This window comes from Ixodes scapularis, unplaced genomic scaffold (genome assembly GCF_016920785.2).
Source record: "Ixodes scapularis isolate PalLabHiFi unplaced genomic scaffold, ASM1692078v2 PGA_scaffold5__190_contigs__length_132052651, whole genome shotgun sequence".
Taxonomy (NCBI): domain Eukaryota; kingdom Metazoa; phylum Arthropoda; class Arachnida; order Ixodida; family Ixodidae; genus Ixodes; species Ixodes scapularis.
In genome coordinates, this window is record NW_024609880.1 from 50,539,728 (window position 1) to 50,558,518 (window position 18,791).

The window sequence follows — 18,791 nt, forward strand, 5'->3', positions numbered from 1 at the left end:
CCATCACGTGAGGAGCAAAGCATCCGGTGGCGTGCAAGAAAGCCACCTTTACGGTCGCTCCGCCGACGTTTCTCTTGCCCCAGCGTATGTTTCCCTGCTTTCCGCCTCCTTTTCGTCCTCTCTTGTTTTCCATCCGCGCGCGGCGCCGCTATTCGCCAAATTTAGTCACGTGAGGAGCAAAGCATCCAGCTCGTGCGGGAAAGCCGGTGCTACGGCCACGCGCCGAGGCTGAATGCGCACCTCTGCTACCGTAGGTAGCCATACAGGAACTCTAGGTTGGGGGGGGGGGGGGGGGGGTTGGCGCCGCCGCCGCCGTTGGTGGGGCTATGACCGGTGCTTTGCGATCACAGACCACCAAGCACCATTGCACTGTTCCTGGGTGAACTAGCCGCTCTTGAGGAAGAACAGGGTGCTTTTGGAAGAGCTATGGTGTCCGCTTTTTCACTAGCTCCAGCTGTCGCCACAGGCATTTTGTCGAAAGGAGCAACATCTATGAATGAGTAGACTGCGCTGAATGGTGGCAAGGGGCCTCGCCTCTAACCAAGGGGGTCAAGATAGTCCCGTTTCAACAGAGGACCTCTTGGGGTATTGTACAACACAGGAAATAAAGGGCCCGAAAGTTTTCTGCCCCGACAAGGTGTAGGTTATGCCAGAACCAATTTTCTCAAAAGTGCGAGTAGACTCAAATGTGGCTTTGTTCCGTGGACACCTTCATGTGTGGTGGCACGAGGCAGTCATTGCTTAACCTTGCTTAAAGGGGCCCTGCAATCATATTTAACCATCTACCTTTTTTGCGGTTTCCACGTCTCTTGGGGTTCGGGCAAGCCAGCGGGCACGGAGAGAGTAACTAAATATCAGTGCGTCATATTTTAACCGGACGACGCGGAAACCTCCTCCAACGACGAGGGCGACCCGCGGTACCGAAAGCTCGCAAAAAGTGACGTCTTTGGTCCTGGGCTTGCCACTGGTCAAAGCCGCTAAGAGCTTTTTTTTTAGTCGAGATACAAAATAAAAGTGTCGCGAACCGTTTCAATTATGTATGAAAGTAGTTTTTGTTCACTATTTTAGATCAGAAAAGAAACAAATGCAGTTTAGAAAGTACGGAAACGAGAAATGACCCGTCGATATACCCGCCACCAAGCGGCGAAAAAAAACGGCGCATACTAGAAAAGGCTAGTGGGATGAGGCTACGACAAACGAGGAGAGTAGAAAGGTCCCGGATGTACGCGGCGGCGCTGTGGTCGTATACCGGCTCAAGAATCCGACCGGTTCAGGACGTTCCGAAGGCCTTCGGCGCGGGCCCTGCTGGCGATTTGGCCATTTGGCGCTGCATCAGCGCGAAGTGGCTCCCGTTCTGAACTGATCTTTACCCCGTGTTCGCTGTCGTTTGTGGCCGATGAAGTGTTATGCCGAATTAGTGATTAGTCGCGCAGCAAAAGCAATGCGAGCTGCCCTGGCCGCCCGCTTCATACAGCGTATCCAATTTGTGCTTTAGTGGCACCCTCTCGAGCCGTCGACACGGAGTGCGGCAGCCGTGTGCGCTCGATGAGCTCACTACTCCTCCTCTAGTTCAAGGCCACTCAAGCCAGGACCTACGACGTCATGAAGGAGGTTATTTTTTGCTTGTTCTTGTAATTCTAATTTGCCTATAACTTTTAAAATAAAGCGAAATTTGAGAAAAGAAAAGTTGGATTAAGTTACTACGTTCAGTACGCTCAGGTTCAGTGCAAATTAAAAACCAGTCAAAAAGTCATTGCAGGACCCCTTTAAAGATCAACGACTGGACTGGTCATGGGTGGCGTGCCTGAAAGTGGGACAGTAGACGGCTGTTATATACCAACTTTAGACTTCATTCACCCCTTAACTGACAGGGCACTGGAGGCTACATGCTCGGTGAACCAGCCGATCGTCAGTCTTGCATCACTTATCATGCCCCTTTCTCATACAGATGTGCAGGTCGGACATGAGGCAATAAAAGCTTGGCCCACCAACCACATGGCTCCTACCGCCCTGTCAACGTAGGGGTGAACGGAGCGTAGGGGCGGCAGAGTTGGTGGCGTCTGCTGAGTGCTCCTGGCATAGCAGCTCGGCAGTGGCGAGTTACTAAAGCACAAAATGCAATACCGCACTTTACTCTGAATGCTGCGAGCCATCGGAGCCAATCCAGTGCCGAAGGTGTGTCACGTGGCCTGTCCGTTGGGTGCTACGGCACGTGAAGCACAGTGTCATCTGGCAGCGACAGAGAGTTGGATTGGCTGCGGTGGCTCGTATCGTCGGCTGCGGTAAAACACAAGGTGAAACGGAGTAGAATGTGATGGCGTGGCGCATCACAGAAGGTGAGCAGAGTAAACAGATAAAAGTGATTTTTAGAGTGCCTTTAGAGCGCATCACCGGTGCCCCAGGGCGGGCGAGAAGAAATCTCCTCGCCCATCGATATATTGACGGGGGACCGGGGGGAGGGGCCTCTGGGCACTGGGCGGTGCCGAGAACAGGCAAGTGTGTGCGACCGGATCTCGGGTAATCATGGGAGACGAGGCCTGGGGGCCCTCCTAATGTTTAGCTTTGGCTTTACGTGCGAATATCGGTGCAATGTCGCGTGTCTTTGCAGTTTAGATTGAGTGTTTTTGAGCGTTGTGTTTTAGGAACAAATAAAAGGGAGCGGAGTACCCGCTCCCTTGAAAGAACCAGGCTGGACTCTGGTTGTTTGACGGACCACATGGGATCTGGCGTATCGGCGGCAGTATGCAATTTCCTACGATGTGTCCTTTAAGTTTCATATATTTTGGTCTTGCATTTTAACCACTATTGTATACCTTGCTCACACCATTGTTTAACATGTTTGTTTCCTACGGTTGCATTTACAATTGCACTGTGTAAAGCCCCTGGCTCCGAGGGTAAAATAAGGGAATAGAAACAAACCTATTCTGTAAGCTGCCAAGTTCAATTACGATCTCCTCTTCCTGGATATGTACTGTATGCCGAGGGCAAGTTCGTCTGCTTCTTGCGCAGGGGGTAGCGGTGACGTCGGAACGCTGAGCCCCGATTGGCTGATCGCGACCCCCTATCTGAGCGTCGTCTGCGTCTGTCTTACCTTTCCTGCGACTTTCGGAAGTGCAGAGGCCAGATTCACATAACGATCTTACGCCAAAAATGTGCGTAAGACAAAACTTAAGAACAAATTCGTGTTCACGAAACAAAATTTTCGTAAGTTTTGCGCAGGTTACGACGAAATCCTACGGCAGCTCCGAAGCTGTCTTACGCACTTCTTACGATCAAATCAGCATGGCCAACAGCGTCGCGGTCGCGAAGACCCACAGACGATTATTTTTCTATGTGCGCTTTGACGCCTCCCGACTTCAAGCCGCAAGAAAAAAGTAAAAAGTACTTGAAACAGACCACGACGAACAAGAACGCTGGATCCACAAACATCCGGGAAAAGCTCCAACGGCCACGATTCCACCGAACGCGACCAAACGAGCTGGGCAGTTAGGCCTAGTAGGCACTCCGCGACTCGGCGACCATCTGCCCACGACCGGCTGGCGTGCTGAATGGAATATGCCCGCGCGACTTTTGTGAACCCTTCCCGTATTATACTTTGATCGCTGACCTCAATTTTAGATTAAGAGGTCAATTTCTTCCTCTTATCTCCTTGTTTCCCGGGGCAACGGTGACTCGCCGGTAAAAAAGCGGCGAATCTCCGACAGATGCAGGAAAGGTAAAGCAGCCATCGCTTGGACTAGCAGATGTAAAGCAGACGACGTTAACTGCGCCAACCCACCGACGCTGTTAAAGAGTGAGGGGACTCGCCGCACACGAAAGGAGGGAACTTGCGAACACTGATACGCTTACCCTCTCGGTTCTTAGCAAACAAACCTCGGCGCCTCGGGACACCTCGCCAGTGAGTCCTTTGACTTCCCTCCTTGATGCGCGTCCGCTAGTTGTTAGACAAAAACAAGGTACCGCTCGAGTTATTTCGCCTGCCCTCTCTTATAGGCGAAGTCGAGTTCACTCCGAAAGTCGCAGAAAAGGTAAGACAGACGCAGACGACATTGCAAAGGAGCAGACGACGCTCAGATAGGGGGTCGCGATCAGCCAGTCGGGGCTCGGCGTTCTGATGTCACCGCTACTTCCTTTCTCATGCGCAGAAGACGAAAGTGAGCTCACCTGTGAGGCGTATAGACTGAGCACCGGCCCTGGACAAGCTTAAGTCCATTGCCACAGACTCGATGCCAGCAGAGCTGCCGAGCCTCGCTTGTGTTTGGTCCCATGGTGGTGCACATTAGAGCACTGAGTGGGTTTACTTTTCAAGGCCAGTCCCGGGCCTCCTGGCAACCCGTTCTGCTCGTCTTGACAACAAAGTGCGCTTAGTCAGCATACAAAGACCACTGTTACACTTGTTTGAACAAGATTGCAGCTTTAGCGGGCTGCTCGACTGCCCTGTTGTGGCAGCATTTTTTGAAAACGAGTTTCTTACATAGGCTGCACTCAATTAGAAGGCTGGGAGGCATATTGAATCACATATGTCCAATCTGTCTGCCAGAATGTGTGAAAGTAGAACAGATAGCACGTCGCTCTTGGTAGAGCAGCTCAACCTTGACCAAGGTTTACGGTAGGCCTGCGCAGTGCTTTAGATAGAACACATCTAATTTCACTCTCTTTTATCACAGTGTGGAGCTAGAAACTAGTGTGCCCTACCAGCTGGTGGTGGTGTGGTGACCATAGCTGGATGCCGGTACTTTGCCTGGCAGGACTTAACTGAGAAAAAGTTTTCGCCTTTTGCCAAGTTTCACTGAGGCACAGTATAGTTTGCTGCCTGATGCGATCCTAGAGCATGTATCCACCACTTAGAGCTACATGAGACTGGTTCGATCAAAATGAGAATTATATATTGTCCTTTCAGAAATACAAAGTAGTTAACTTTATAACTTGCCATAGAATTCTTTTCTTCTTTTAAGCTTTCTTTTTGTGCAGACAACACTAACAGCTGGCATTGAATTAAATTATGCCTAAAGTCGGCAAGCCTTTGAATAACTCTATCGCATTGCCGCAAAGCAAAAAGAAAAAAAAAACATAGCATATCGTCTGCTTTTTTTCCCTGCTCTCTCTTCGGATCACTGGTATGCCGATAGAGCAAATAGTCGTAACCTGTTATAAAATAAGGTGCGTAAGTTGTGCACATAATGATGGCATGCAGTTAGGTAGTAAAAATAAGTGTGAGACACTTCACAAAGCAGAACAACTGCTATAAAATGCAGCAAAAACAAAAAACAATATGCCTTTGCCTAGGAGCGGAGGGGAGAGAGGAGCGACAATTGCAAGCCACTTTATGGTGGCTGTGTCATGTGATTCCAAGATGGCAGCACCTATGCAACGGAGGGCGAAAAGATCTAGAATTTCAGAACTAAATAAAAAGGATGGCATGAAACCATTGGCAGGGGTCTGCTCTGCTAGCTCGGATGCGACGGGGGTTCACCATCACTCTGATGCAATCACTGTACCAAAGTGCTTGCCCTATTGTGCTGCACTCTACTTCAAAATAGAGAATTTGCACCACCAATGTGCTGAAAATTATCATTCCTCAATGCTCAAACTATATGCTAAGGCTTCGTTATATGCCACTGTCTTATAGCAGATAGTTTTCAACTTTTGGGTAACTGCAGCAGCTGACCACATGGTCACCCCCTCGCCAAAGCGAGGGATGACCTGCAGCCTGTTTGGAAGCCTGGCTTGTAGCCCAATCTACTGTTGCATTAGTAACAGACTGCATTTGGAAGACAGTGTGGCTGTAGCTAGCTTCAGTTGCTGCATTTGAATGTGCATCTATTGACATTAGGTGACCATAGCAGACAGAACTTATTGTGCAGGGGGAGACTGGTGTGGTGAGATCAGGTGAGTATGTGGGCTCTTTTGCAGTGCTTTTCAATTCGGTCGCAGAACATAGGATTCTTAATAAAGACTGAAAGTAGATGGCAGATATTTTCTGGCACCTAATATTTTGACAAGCCTCGCATGAAAGGCTTTTCTTTTTCTTACCTGGAACATGGGGCTGAAGTATCAAACTGCCCGTGATGTCGCAAACGAAAAAGGATATCACTAGAACATCTCGGTACTAATAGTCGCTGACAATATGAGAAATGCAGGGCATCTCTTAATGCCCAACCTCCAGCGAGCACTTGTCGCCTTTTCTCATGCTTTCGCTCTGCGTGGATTGTTGAGGCTTGCAAGATGCCAAAGCATTGCCAAATGTAGGAAGCTCCTCCCTGCCATTCTCGTCTTACATTTGGTCCTCGAGGCACACTCCAAGTTGGTACAAGAACATGTGATGGTCTACTGAACACCCAGACACGATTCGGGCGGTATGTTAGATATCGTCATCAACAGAATGCGAATGGCTGGAAATGTCTTACAAATGTCCAGCCTCTATGCATTGCCGAAGGTAAGAAGCTCATGCTGGAGGCAGGGAACTGAGGTTTCTCTCAGCGTCCTCACCTCGTGAGAGACTTTTAAAAGTGGCAATGCTACACCATGCAATAAAGGTTTTTACGAAACCAATTTGTGGTTGATCTTATCAAAAGCATGTTATAAATCAAAATAAATTATATGAACTTGCTTCCGTCAAAAACAAATGGTGCTGTGTATTCAAATTTACATAAAATAGTTTTTCCTGAGCAACCTTCAAAAAAACATTGCATTGAATAGTGCTGCTTTTTAACTGGAGTAAAAAGACCCATGTCTGTGTATAACTATCTAGACACTTTCAAACGAGCATACAGTAAGGAAATGAGGCAATGACTGTCTACCCTATACATGTAACCAGTGTCCTATACTTGTACTATGAGACCTCTTCCAGCACAATGGAAGATCATGATTTCTCGGAGATGAAATGCATGCTTGAATAAAGGGACAAACAAATCGGTGCCGCCCTTAACAATAAAACAAGATATAAAAATCTGCACTCGCAGAACAGCCTGGTTTTAATTTCTTTATTGCTTATAACATTTCGGTGTCAACTGGATTGATTGCTACAATGTTGTTAGTCAATATTAGTGAAAAAAAAGATGTGCTTGCATTGACCAAAGTGCAAACATTGTAAAAACATTTTTCAGGAAACACAGATCTCCAACAATATTCGGTCTTGCTGGGCAATGGTAGCAATACATGTACAAACATTCTCACATCTAGGTCAGTTGACAAGCTTCTGAAAACACCTGACGCCTTTTTGCAGTGCGTCCGCTCAGTGGCGCCTGCCACACTATCAGCCCACCCTATGGACAGATTGGACAGATCCGGTGGAATGTTCGATGCACATTACCTGCAGTGAAAAGTGATTTTATTGTGGTTCTTATAGCTCTTAGGCACCTGTTTCCGCATTTAGCGGTGTCGCTGTCTATGTAACTACCTCGCTAAATTTAGCGGGAAATTGAATTGGTGTTGAAGTCACGTGACGCCAATTTTCCCGCTAAGTCTAGCGGAGAAACTGAATTTGTTCATGGGTGTTAGTCATCCGACGTCATTTTCCCCCACTAAATATGTGTTGGGTCACCTGACGTCAATTTCCCCGCCAAATTTAGCGGGGAAACTTAACCCACTAAATTGGAGGGAAGGGAGAGGTAAACCCTCCCCTCCTCGTCAAGTGCTGCATTCTACTTTCACATTACAGAGAATTGTAAACGTCTCATTTTTTTTAACGCTGCTCTTCCGTGGAGCTTGTCAACCGATAGATCCGAGAACATTGCTATGTACCGCTTGAGCGGAGGCATCTGTTTTCCCAAGCACCGGTTTTGAAACCCTCCTTTTCTTGAATCCTTTCAAGAAGACACCCAGTTAAAGGGCAACTCCGGTCCATACTTTCGAGTTTGGGATTATGACTGTTTTTAATGCAGTCAGCGTCCCTGAATTGCAAGGTGTAATTTTTTTCTCGTTATTGTGTGTAGTTTAAAAGATATCGACGCCCCATAGTTTTGTTTGGGGCGCGGCCAACAAAACCGAAACTAGCTGCTCGAGGCCCGGACAACACTGGAAATCAGCCGCTATGTGAATGTGACGTTGGGATCGTTCTCGTTCAACGAGTACGCAGGCCGAGCGGCACCTACCTCAGTTGCGCTAGCCGTCTAAAGATAGGAAGCTGATTTTGTTTTAATTCTGTGTACGTGGTAGTTATCTAGCATATGTAGCAAGAGTTAGTGCGTATACCCAGAAGCTAGCGCCTGGAAAACCCGTGAGCTCGTACGGTGCCGTACTCGGCGGCCGCCGCCGTGTGTGCGCTATGCCGTACCCGTCGCTTGTATACCCAAAAGCTAGCGACTGCAAAACAAGTGAACTCGTTCGGTGCCGTACTCGGCGGCTATCGCCGTGTGTGCGGTCTTCCGTACTCGTCGCTAGGCCTAAATTGTCATCAGGGCTCCGTGGATGGAGCTGCGTTAATCTATGCCGCGCTGCTAGTGACGTACAGTACTGGGGGCCCTCTCGCTTTCGCGCGGCGGGTCAGTCTGAGACACAAAGCTTTGAGGCTCTCCGGCGTGGGCCGCGGCGCCCGGACACGTGTGCTGGGCTGTATGCGTCTGTTTTTTCATTCTTTTTTTTTTTTCCTCGGGCGCATAAAAGTTGAAGTCCAAAGTCCACTTGCTGAACAGCGTTCACCCACACCTTCTCCAATTTCCGGTCCGTTGGAAACGTGTGAAAAAGCACCTTTGTGCTGCGCAGCGGGTTGTTTGAGCATCCCACAGCGCTACAAGTTGCACTCGGCATCTTTCGAGGAACAGCTGGGCAGTCTTGGGCGCACCGATGCTTGCTAAAACGAGTCTTGGAGTCCTCGCAAGCAAATAAACAAAAGGGTATACCGAAGCTACACGGGCTACAGATAAAAGCAACGGCTAAACACGCCAATCACAAGCCGAAGTAGCGGTGGTAGCGGCTCAGAGAAGTGCACTCCGCGCAACGCCTGGACCGGAGAAAAAAAAAAGAACGATACTGACGTCACGGCCCAATGTTGCTTTAGCGATCGGCAACCCGCTCGCTAAGGAGCAGCGGCTCGCGGCGGGTCGCATTTTTATTATCGGCATTAGTTGAGAATGCGGCGTCCCGCGGACGGAATATTTTGGCTGGGGTCGTATTTTGTGTCGCTACAGCGATACCAGTAATTTATTTCATTTTGAGTTTTGGCCGGAGTTGCCCTTTAAGAGAAAATGGCGACAAACAACCTTTTAGAAATACGGAATTCACCGAACTTGGCTGCATGCTCTAGCATTTGCTTGTTCCGCCTTTGCCAATGACAAAGCCGAGCCGGTCAGTCAGCAAGTCGGTCGCTTGGGCGGCCAGCATGTTCAGAGTATTATAGACAAGTTTTCGTGCTTGTCACAACACTGCTGTTTTCACAATAATAATTTTACGTTCTGCCTGGTTTACGGCCTAACAAAGAAGAGCGGCTGCTCAAAGCATAGGTCAACAAGCTTCACTGAATCGTGCGGTAGCCTTTAGCTAAGTCTTTCCGACGACGATCGAATGGTGTCACTAAACGGCGCTCCCCCACAACTGCTTGTTTTAGGTGCAGTACATTCTATTAGCTTAAAATAAAAGCACACAGCTAAAGCACCTCAGTGATGCCTAGCAGGTAGCGAAACGAATCTCTCTAACAAAGCGTGCGTGGTTACCGAGACATCACGTTATTCAGAGTGCAGATGCAGAGTATAATCACTGTACAGCTTTGTCTCCGTATTTGCATTATCTTCCAAGGTATTGTCCAGGTACAGGCGGCACTGCCGAGCAGACAAGCAAATAAATAAATATTTAACAAAAAGTACTATTCAGTTTCGTACCACCAACATTACCGTCTTGCTTCGGCTCTTCACTAGATAGTTGACAGCTGCCCGATGCTTTCCAGATATGCGGAAGCAAAACATTTCATCAACATAAGTGCTATCCGCCACCGCTTAGCCAAGTGTTCTTTGCGAACATAACTGGGCTGCCTAACGATATTATAGAACGCCGCAAGTTAAATAATTTCAAAACAAAAGCGGTTCTTGCAATTGCGCTACATAAAAAGAACAGTGCAGGTAGAGCTGCATGGTACCTACGTTTGTGGATATTTGCTAGCAAAATAGCAGGTATTGAAAACAGGAAAATTAACCAGAAAGTGTGATGGGTTTCGGAGGGAAAGAAACGTGGACAAAAGGCAAGCAGTTCAGAGGAAATGACCCACCGAGCTAACGCTGTACAAAGAACAATCTTAGCCTGAAATACTACTTTCTGTACAAACACAAGATACCCATGATATTACACGATAAATAGCCACCAAAATTAACGTACCAGTTAGGCAGGGCTGTTCGTAAGTCGCGTAAATCGCCGAAGTCACGGAACGTTCACGAAGCAAAACGGCCATCTTGGAAAAATCAAAATAGTGATGGTGATAGCGATGGGTCTTCTGTAAAAACTCCGAGGACAAATGTAATCAGTTTTTTTTTTTTTTTTTCGTTTTAATTAATGTAAGGAACACATATTCACCTTAGCAGAAACTTATAATTATGGCAACAAAATGGCCTTAAGTTTGAACATTTAGTTGTGCCGAAATACACTTGGTAATGTTTCAAATCTGCAGAACGCAGATTTGAAAGCCCATGCCGATTGCCTTTCCGTGAGCGTGTGAATGGTCAAAAGGAGATGCAATTATAGGCTGAAATACTCCGGAGATAGCATGCTTAAAGTAGTCAGAAATATTAAACGGGGTATATCTATTGTCTTTCCATCGAACTTTTCGGAGCTTAATCTTCTCAATAATTACCTTCTCGCATGTTTCACAGTAATCCGTGGCATGGATTCACCACACTATTTTTGCCAAGTGTGGCAAGAGGTACGCACCACCGTCAGAAAAAAATATGAGAATTTATTTAATTACGACAGGAAGCCACGAAAGGGGAAGATGGCAAGACCCGATCCACCAAAAAGGAGTGGGCCTAAGAGTGCAGTCTTGGTCCATGATTCACGACGGTAACCTATGATGAATGCAGAGAACAAAGGAGTCCATCAGGTCAACAGGAACCAATATCTGACCCGAACATGCAAGGAAAACGCTCAGTTGGAAAACTCACTCTTGGACCAGGACCGCTGGCGTCCACCAAGACCAAACTAAATACAATAACAGCGCCACCCTTCTGCGACGAATTAAAACATGCAAGTTGTTTTATTTAGCTACTGCAAAATGGCCCTGCGAGATGGCGCCACGTAGAGTTCCTGTATAGGCTCTTTACAGGAGCCATAGTTGCATGGCTGTTTTCCACGTACCGCCGCACCGCTACTCACCGAGATGCGACCATGTGAGGAGCAGACTCAAATGCCGTGCACGAAAGTACACATTGCACGCACCCTGGCATACGTTCCCCTACTTTTGAGCGCACCGTGCTGCCATTCGCCGGCTCCTTATACCGTGCAGGAAAGACGGCGCTACGGGGATGAACACGCAATTCTGGCTTCCGTAGGGAGCCTACACAGAAGAGTCAGCGCCACTGACTCTTCTGCGACTCGACGGAACCACTAAGTGTAGCCGTGTAGTTTCCTTAGTGGCTGATGTGGGAGAAATGGCGGCGTTGCAATAGACTTCTTCCAAACCGACGCGCCCCATCGCGGCGAAATACCACGCAGTGCCCTCTGGGAACTTGTTGGCCACTTAGTTTCGGTTTCTACTGAGCAGCTTCATCTCATGCTATCACGCCGTGACCGAATACGCTGCTCATGTTTTCGATTATCTGACTTTTTTTACGAATGTACAATACACTCATTCTCGAGCGATACAAAACGAAGACCGGGGCACTTTCCTTGGTTGACTAGCCACGTAGTAAGACGTGGCTTAGTCACCTCACCCCACGAGTGCATCTTTGAGCTCAGTGTCAGTAATCCCGTCCAGTACCAGTGAACTACAACTGAAATTTGGTCACCTTGAGCCCTACACGTATTTTGTTTGCCAAACGAATGCTTCTTGTTACTTCATTGGGCGAAAAGCAAGCCACATCCTCACAGGAGTATCAAAGTTAAGCCCAGCATTGGCGCATTAACTTTTAAGGAAACAATAAATTCAACCTCACTACTGCACAAAAGTTACTGTGATGTCTTCCTCATGTCATCACATATCTCACACTCAAATTTTATGCTGATAGAAGATTAAGTTTTCGCAAATGCTAAGATCGGCTAGCTACGACGGAGGCCCTAACAAGCGTCCCCAACTCCTCCTCAGCCTTTTCAGACGAGCTTTTACTGATGCCCAAGATCTGTGCCTCAATGGTGTGTCTGAAATTATCTCGGCATACTCAGTCAGAAAGAAAGCAAACACATAACAAATATTATGACCATTAGCAACCGTCAAATGCGCTTTGAATAATTTCGTTCGTTCAACACACCGCAGAATTCATGCCTGTCTAGTGCACTTCCAGCGAACGGTGCGACATTGTTCACACAAGTGCTCGACTTCTGCTTTCTTTTTTTGTATGTGCGAATGTACCTATATTATTGCAGGATAACTTTATGCGCATATGTGATGTTGAATATTAGTGGAAGGCAAGCGGGTGGGGACTTCACTTTGTGCAGTGCTGCGGGGCAGTACAGATAAGAGATGAGAAGTGTGTTCGAATGGAGCTTTTCAATGGCACGTCAGAGTTTTACTTCGCATACTCAGGCGTATTAAGAAAAACAGTAATTGCAAAAAGTAATATTTCGTCTATGGATGCACAAAAAAAAAAAAAAAAAAAAACCTTTTGATCAGCAACACTAATGTAAAGGCGCGAGCTCGATGTATGCATACTTATTGGTTGCTACAGCTTGTTGATTCGTACACAAGCAAGATCCCTGAGCTTCGCAGCGTCGAGATTCCCAGCACTGGCTCGTCCACATACCTCGAACCGCTAACAAAAAGGCTCAAGTACAGAAATACAACAAGCATGCGTTAAGACAAGCTATACTTCTCGGGCTCGCGCTAAAGATTCGAGGTCTGGCCATTTAGGTTAGTTTAGAGACCACAAATGACGCTCTCGATACCAAAAAATATGAGATAACGGCCGTTTATGGTCCACGCTCTGTGTATCTCTTGTCGACGTGTCAATCGAAACCGAAACCATGCCACTCTCCTCCCTGGCTAACTAGTTCCCAGAGTGCAACGCGCGCCGTGTTGCATGCAGGAATTTATGGAAGTAGTCTATTGCGTTTAGTTCGGTTCTCGAGTATGGATGGAAGCCACTAATCATTTCTTCCTAACAAAAGCTGGCATAAGTAGATTTTTCACTGAAAAAAGTTAACCTTGGGGGCTTTAGTCCCCCATCCTTAAAATCTGCCCATGATGCATGTGCCAAGAAAATGAGGGAGAAGAGTGGAAGAGAGCACGCAAGGACGTCAGGACACCCGAGCTCTGGTTAGAGGGATTGGTGGGTACACCTAAGGCTAGGTGCCTTTGTCTCCACTGCACTTGTCGAGGACGTTTCAATGCAAGAGCCAAACACTGGACGCCCGCGTTCTGCAGTCGAACGTGTTCAACGAGTGCAGCAGAAACAAAGGCTGCCTTTACCTCCACTGCACTCGTCAAACGCATTCGAATGTGAATGCGAAACGCTGGACACCGACGTTCTGCATGTGCAGTACAGACAAAGCTTTAGGTCTACCCACTAATCGCTCCAATCGGAGCTCTGCGTTTTGACATTCCTGCACTCTCATCCCCTCCTCTCTCTCAATTTCTCGGCACATAAGAGTTCTGGAAGTTTAACAACAGTGGCTAGTGAAAAATCCAACAGACATGACATCCACAAAAAAAAAAAAGCAGCTTTCTTTGGGATTTTTTTGAAGGTGTTCTAAAATGCACCGAGAACTCCAAGTCGAGTTACTCCGTTCGGAGCTGAGGGAGTTGATACTAAACGCACCATCACCACTACTGCAAGGGAGGTCACGTGGAAATATTGTGTCCCTGAACTGCTCCTGCCGCTTCAAACACCTTAGAGTTGTCGGAGCTGCTCATCGGTTTCAAGTCGTACCCAAAACCAGCAATGCGTGTTGCTGTGGAGGGGGGAATAACTCATCAGCTGCCCAAAAACTATATGAGTAACTTATCCCGTGAGTAGCGGGCCTTATAGCAAGCTCGTTTCAAATGCACTGGCATTATGCGAGTCATCTCATAGAGTGCACCGCACTCGCGGAGTGCCGCACAAAAAACCGGTCTCAAACTAACTTACCGAGTGCAGCCTGATGCTGTCACCATCTGCATTGTAGTAAGAGTGCAGACCTCAAACTGAAATTAGCGCTACGCTGTTCGACATGACGGGCAGGAATGAGATTGAGAGTTGCTGCAACGTGTAGTTTATATCTGTGATGACTTCAAACAGCACGGCTGTAAGAGATATTTACAGATGGCATTAGTTCCTGTAACCTGCTCAGTACAAAACAGCTGTAACTTTTTGTTAAACGATACACTGGAAAAAACTGTGCACAAAAGCTTGATCAGAGCAAACGCAAGAAATTTGAAGGCTAGGCACGGCTTGCGGAACACAAGGATGCCCACACGACTCTTTCTCTGAAGCGTGCTCCTTCTGTACGAACAGCCCAAGTTAATTTTAGGGTTAGAATATTTTTTGCCAGTTTCACGCTGTTTTGGATGGGTGCGAGGCGGGCTCACTCTCGTCGTAAAGCGGTACTCGGTCTTGTTGACTGATATTGCCGTTTTGTTTGACACTGCGATGTGTAACACTCTCGAAGCTAGCTAGCTGTAGGGCACGTTTCATTCTTGATTATCGCCGCTTGTCCAGAAAGCTCTCTGACACTTTGACGCTGCCAGATGACACTGTGCTCAACGTGCCGTTGCGCCCAACGGACAGGCCACGTGACACACCTTCGGCACTGGATTGGCTCCAATGGCTCGCAGCATTCAGAGTAAAGTGCGGTATTGCATTTTGCGCTCTAGTAACTCACCACTGCCGAGCTGCTACGCCAGAAGCACTCAGCAGACCCCACCAACTCACCTCTACGTTGACAGGGCGGTAGGAGCCATGTGGTTGGTGGGCCAAGCTTTTATTGCCTCATGTCCGACCTGCACATCTGTATGAGAAAGGGGCATGATAAGTGATGCAAGACTGACAATCGGCTGGTTCACCGAGCATGTAGCCTCCAGTGCCCTGTCAGTTAAGGGGTGAATGAAGTCTAAAGTTGGTATATAACAGCCGTCTACTGTCCCACTCTCAGGCACGCCACCCATGACCAGTCCAGTCGTTGATCTTTAAAGGGGTTATGACACGAAAATTAAACGGATAGACAATTCTTGAAATGGAATGCTCATAGGCTACTTAGTATATACACCAAGTTACGCAATTTTTAGAGCTCTGATAATTGCAATATTCAATTTACGAATTTTTATAATTTTCATCTGGCGACCAGGCAACACTGCTCAACTTAGTCACACCATGGTGTCCATAAACCACCTGACCATGAACACTCTCTCATTCTAGGCACCCCCATGATCGCCCAAGCTCTTCTCGTCGCGGTACGACGCTCAAACAGCTCGGTAAACTGAAAGCTATTCTCGCTCTCGCCCCCCGGCCGGTTGACCTTCCACCCTGCATGCGCCTGCGAGACATTCCCGGACGACTGTGACCACGGCGAACTCGTTGTCGCTGGAGCTCGTCGCCAGCGGGTCGCATTCAAAATGAACAGCTTCCAACATCTCTTGATAGCAATCACTCTCATCGCTGCTTCGATCAATGTTGAACACTTCGACAAGGCGATCGATGCCGTAGACGTAATCGTCACAGACCGGATGCTGGAAACGTGGAAGGTAAACGAGGAAGCTGAGGCTCGATACGCCAAGAGAGCCAAGTCTGTGAGTGCGTGCAAGTAGACACCACGCTGGAGGCTGGCTACGTCATCAGCCTCCAGGTCCGCCCGGATCTGAGGGGCCCGCATATAAATCGATTTATCCACGAAATGATTGCGCCTTTTTCAAAACACATTTAGCAGGATTATAGGAACATACAATGGGTCCTAGCAGTATAGTTATGTAATATTTTATTTTTGGCGTGTCATAACCCCTTTAAGCAAGGTTAAGCAATCACTGCCTTGTGCCACCACACATGAAGGTGTCCACGGAACAAAGCCGCATTGGTCCTGCCATAACCCACACCTTGTCGAGGTAGAAAACTTTCGGGCCCTTTATTTCCTGTGTTGTACAATACCCCAAGAGGTACCTCTGTTAAAACGGGACTATTTTGACCCCCTCGGTCAGAAGCGAGGCCCCTTGCGGCCATTCAGCGCCGTCTACTCATTCATAGATGTTGCTCCTTTCGACAAAATGTCTGTGGCGACAGCTGGAGCTAGTGAAAAAGCGGACACCATAGCTCTTCCCAAAGCACCCTGTTCTTCCTCAAGAGCGGCTAGTTCATCCAGGAACAGTGCAATGGTGCTTGGTGATCTATGATCGCAGACCACCGGTCATAACTGCACCAACGGCGGCGGCGCCCCCCCCCCCCCCCCAACTGACATCACTCAGGTGACAAGCAGTTCACTCGCATGACGTGACTCCAAGCCATACTCACTATGGCTGGCGACAACGCATAAAAGGCATGCGCTGGCCCTTTGACCCATGCGGAGTGCAACGCAGGAAGTGGAACGGCATCGGTGACCCAGTCGCTGCAGTTACCCAGAACTGTATTACTGCTGTCTCGGCGAAGGTGCAGGCCCGCTGTTTGATGCACGTAGGTAGAAGCCATCAGCCGCAAGCATCGGACACCTGGGGTGGAAAATTTTGCACCCAACAAAACAATAACCATGAGAAGAGTGGTCTAGCCGGTGAATTGCAAAAACATAAAAAGCAGGCACATAAAGAAGTATTTCTGTTACCTTGTCGTGCAAAAACACAAAAAGCAGGCACATATTTAAGTATTTCTGTTACCTCATCTCATGCTCAAGCATTATTTTGGATAGTATACATCAATAATGCCTGTCTCGCAGTGGCTTTCTGAACAAAATGTAGTAGAAAATACAACCAGTTGAATACCAAAGGAGAAGTAGAACAGAGAGGCACTTATTTGTTGTCACTTTAACAATCGCTTAGCAGTTCTGCGGCAGGTGTGAATGTACCACGAGGCAGAATACAGTATTTGTGCAGAAAACACCATCGCAGGCCTACCAGGACGAACAGCAACATACGTACCCGCCACAAATTCGACGCGCCGTGAGGGCCATTCGCGAAGCCTGATCTGTTTGTAAATCCCGTCTTTCGACAGAACGCTTTTGTGACTGCACGAGCTCGTCAAAAGCTGACATTCCCAACATGCAAATGCGGCGCAGGCGGCACTTGGGAGCCACATGCCACTCCCGTTGATTATCTCTATTATCTTCTTCTTTGTCCCCGACGCTACGTGAGGTAGCCAAGCGCTATCAAATTCCACCACAGCGGTGTCGAATCGACGATCGAACGCCACCAGTAGGTAAATTCCACTCACCTTTTACTTTCCGAACAAGCGTCCCACGGGCCTCCATGTGGCGAGACGGGGCCTGTTGCTGGCTTGCATGAATGCGCTGAATGCGCTGTGGACTTCACTGCCGACGCCCGTTCTCAAGCATTGAATATCACGACCAACTCCACTCGGCAATACCGCGGCACATAACACGACAATGTATGATACAAGAAAGACCGCTGGAACATCTTGGGTAAAACCAGCTGAACAAAGGAAGGAAAGTGACAAGGAGAAAAGATTGGCGAACCGACCGCTGGTTTCTCCTTTTCTCCTTGTCACTTTCCTTCCTTTGTTCAGCTGGTTTTACCCAAGATGTCTCAGAACCAACTAGCTCAGCTTTTACCCTTTGTAAGTTACCGCTGGAACCGCTGATATGGAACCAACGCGACCGCTCCGAAAAGCGCCCAACAAACACTTGGAGAAACGAAAAGTAAAAACAAAAAGTAAAATTGGAAGAAGCAAAAACAAACAAAACAAAAATTTTCGTCACTTCCTGTTTGTGTTGTTTTGCTTGTTTTTGCTTTTTCTCTCAGCCAATAGGCGTTGCAACCTTACTGCGGCGAAACGCTCGTCGTTCACGAGTTCACGAAGGCGTTGGTTCAACGTTCAATTTCTTGAAATCCGCTGGAAATAAATATCAGGACAGCAAATGTATATTAAAGATTTGTGCCTTTAGCTTTGCTGTCGTGCACATGATTGGTAAATTTATACAACAAAGCGTACAACTCACTCGTACCATAAACGTCTTTAGTGTTGAATTAAGTTGAATACTTGGTTATATTCAGCCAAAATCAGCTGGTTTCGTAGTGTAGTGGTTATCACGTTCGCTTTACACGCGAAAGGTCCCCGGTTCGATCCCGGGCGGAACCATGATGTTTTATTTTTCTCGCTAATTTTTAAAAGTTACCAGTTGCAGTCGAAAAGAAACATCCAAATGCGGCTGTTCATTCTAAAGTTCAAAATAATTGAAACCTTTTTTTTTTTTTTTTTTCTTTCACGTCCTTTTCGCACGAGGCCTTCAGTGCAGTACTTTGACCGAACCCGCTAATCGAAAAAAAAATACAGTACCTATCTCTGCTTCCTTCTGGGACAGACACAGTGGGGTATAGAGTGAGATGTCCTCCTTTCTGATACATAGCCCATAGCATTACTCTGTAAGCCTTCCTCTCAGAAGAGAAAAAATATAAGTTTATGAAAAGAGAGAAGATTGGATGCTGAATTTATGCAAATCATTTTTTTTTTTTCACATTTATTTGGAACAATTTCTGGGAGTATTTTTCAATGTTTTCTTTCGGCTTTTATAAATGGCAGGAAACA

At 47.5% G+C, this 18,791-nt stretch overlaps 1 long non-coding RNA gene and 1 other non-coding gene across 2 annotated transcripts; one reads left to right on the top strand and one right to left on the bottom strand.

The window, feature by feature from the left end:
- Positions 1 to 10,441: 10,441 nt before the first annotated feature.
- On the bottom strand, positions 10,442 to 17,660 carry LOC121838002. Its single transcript, XR_006078388.1, has 4 exons — positions 17,460 to 17,660; positions 16,551 to 16,744; positions 14,202 to 15,060; positions 10,442 to 10,988 (listed from the first exon to the last, which is right to left on the bottom strand). It is a non-coding gene; the product is annotated as an uncharacterized LOC121838002 (long non-coding RNA).
- Positions 17,661 to 18,271: 611 nt separating this feature from the next.
- Positions 18,272 to 18,344, top strand: Trnav-uac. The gene has a single exon. It is a non-coding gene; the product is annotated as a tRNA-Val (tRNA).
- Positions 18,345 to 18,791: the final 447 nt, after the last annotated feature.